We start from the raw sequence: 2,628 nt of genomic DNA, 5'->3' as shown, positions 1-2,628 counted from the left end.
AACAGGTTTCAAAGTGCAGGTTTTTGAAAATGTATCGTCTCTGTGTAAACTACAAAAACGTGAATTTGTGAAAACAGTGACATCCAGAGATGGGCGTAAATACATGGAAATGTATTTAAAATACAAATACAAATACAGTATTTTGTATTTTGAAAATACACAAAATACATGTGAAATTGAAGATTCAGTGCAGATATCCCTATTAGGCTGAAATCTATCTGGGCCTATTCTGAATGCCAAAAAGCATTTAGATGTGTGCAACTACTTAGAAACTTTCGTTTTAATTTTATATACCTCTTCCCTTCCCCTGCCCTGTAGGAAATAAAAAACTACAAAAAAAAAAACAACCTAATTTTTAACTTTTGTTATGTTTTATCACCATCATTAAAAGCCAATGTGACAGACTGGCGTTCCAATGTGTCATTATGAACCCAGTGTGCTGTGACTCCTATGAAACTAGACACACTAGTGGACCAGATGTCAGCCGTGGTACAAAGATGTTTGGTAGTTTTCAACAAGTCTTTTACACTACTAACTTTTGATTTGAAGTCACAATCAATTCTTCTGCACAGTGTTCTCCTTGACATCACAGATGATTATGGGCTTGAATCAATTCGATAAATTCCTTCTGCTCAACTGTTGAGAGTGAATGCATACCTTGAACAACATAGGAAACAATCAGCTCATCTAATCTTTTTTTGTGACACCACTGTGACTGAGGACCCTGCAAACAACTTGCTCTGCTTGTATTTGGTGTTGGCTGGAGTCTTTTTCTTTGCTGCTGAGGCTGTGAAATCCTGCTTGTGTTGTTCATAGTCCTGAAGTGCTTCAGGGTGTATCCTCTTTAAATGAACTTTGAAATTCGTTGTTGCAGCTAAAGAGCCAGATATGATGTTTTTCTTTTTTGTGCCTTGAACTTGGCCCAGTTCTGTTTGTTTCACAATCTTAAAGTATCTGCCATCCAATATTGCCGACCTAACCCGCCCAGTTGAACTAGTTGATGGAATTCCTGGTGAATCATCATCATCCTGTTCTGCCAGGTCAACACTGTAAAATGGATGGGATACTGTTTATTAATATTATGCATGAAATTATATGTGAAACATTTAGATTTTTAAATAGAACAGTTCATAGAAAAGTTATGGGACAAGAACAAAACACTAATCTCTCATTTAGACACTGAATGTTATATATAATTTTTTAAGCTAATTATAAATAGTCACAGTGAATTAAGAAACTACATAGGCCTACTGACTTTTAATTCCTTACCTCATTTCTGCTCTCTCTGTCATTCTCTCTCTCTGTCATTCTCTCTCTCTCTCTTTCTTAAGTGCTTGCTTCCTTGCTGGTAATTACAAATAAACTTATGTAGTGCAAAATAGCAGCCATTTATATACTTACTTCTGACAAGGTTACAATGTAGTCTATTACTTATGGTGAACACTACTAAAAAAACTGTAAAACTGTGGGAACCTTTTCTGCTATATAGCAAAGAATAGGGATGGGTGATATGACTAAAATCTTAATTTTACTTCACAGTAACAATATATGGCATGGTTTCACAATTATCAATATCAGTTTTGATACCACAGCAAAAACTGAATTTTACTTCACAGTAACAATATATGGCATGGTTTCACAATTATCAATATCAGTTTTGATACCACAGCAAAAACTGAATTTCAAACTCTTTTGATGCTTTTTTTTACGCAAGTAGTATAATAACTTTTATATTTATTTAATGTAAAGTTTATTTGTTTCTATGTACATAATTTGAAAATATAAAGTTTATCTAAAATAAAAAAAATTAATTAGAAATCATTTGGCACTTTTTTTTTGGTGAACAATAAAACTAAAAGTGTAGTGTATCTTTCATCATTGTCATCACAAATGCACACAATCACTACACTAAACTGATGGAGACAGACAATGATTAACCTAATTATTTAGTCTCTACATAAACAAACGTTTGCATAGATGGGTAAACAATCACAATTTGGAAATGTGTCCAGTTACATTTTCATAAAGCACCATGTTTGTAAAATTTAAAATGATTACATTTACAAAATGAGCCTGCATAGCAGAAATAATGAATAAAGTAATGGTCGGTGTTTAATACAATCGTTAATTTGAAATAAAATAATGAATGAATTAAAAAACATATATAACACAGTATTGTTCAATTTAGTGTTATACATATGTTATCATATTAATATGTTTTGTTCTAATGTCACAAGTCACAATTTCAAGTTTACTGGGTTTAACTTGATTATTTGGTTAGGGTTTAAGAAGTGTACTAAAAAACTTTTTCACATGTGTCGTCAAAATGACCCACAACCTAATCAGTTTACATGTGAAGAAATCCATTTATTCACAAACTTCTCACGAGACGAGTGTTTGACATAGTATAAGAGGTGTTTGACAAATTATTCGGCAAACTACTTCCTCTCATCGCTGCTTTTTGGTGGTTTGGAGAACAATTACTCAGAGTCGCCCTCTGTCGTTTCACAGAATTATACAACGGAGAGCACGTCAAGCATAAAAGCCTCGTAGGTTTACTGAGGAGCGTGCACAGTAAGCAGGTTCATGGCGTAGAGCCATGCAAATTGCGAAAGTATAAACAAGGCT

General features: G+C 33.4%; 1 long non-coding RNA gene across 1 annotated transcript; it reads right to left on the bottom strand.

Moving 5' to 3' along the window:
• Nucleotides 1–349: 349 nt before the first annotated feature.
• Nucleotides 350–1,509, bottom strand: LOC125250363. The gene is made up of 2 exons (XR_007180782.1): nt 1,270–1,509; nt 350–1,047 (listed from the first exon to the last, which is right to left on the bottom strand). It is a non-coding gene; the product is annotated as an uncharacterized LOC125250363 (long non-coding RNA).
• Between the last annotated feature and the right edge of the window lie 1,119 nt (nt 1,510–2,628).

The sequence above is a fragment of the Megalobrama amblycephala genome, linkage group LG1, assembly GCF_018812025.1.
Source record: "Megalobrama amblycephala isolate DHTTF-2021 linkage group LG1, ASM1881202v1, whole genome shotgun sequence".
NCBI lineage: Eukaryota > Metazoa > Chordata > Actinopteri > Cypriniformes > Xenocyprididae > Megalobrama > Megalobrama amblycephala.
The sequence above is the reverse complement of the archived record's forward strand: the minus strand, read 5'-3'. Positions and strand labels throughout refer to the sequence as shown.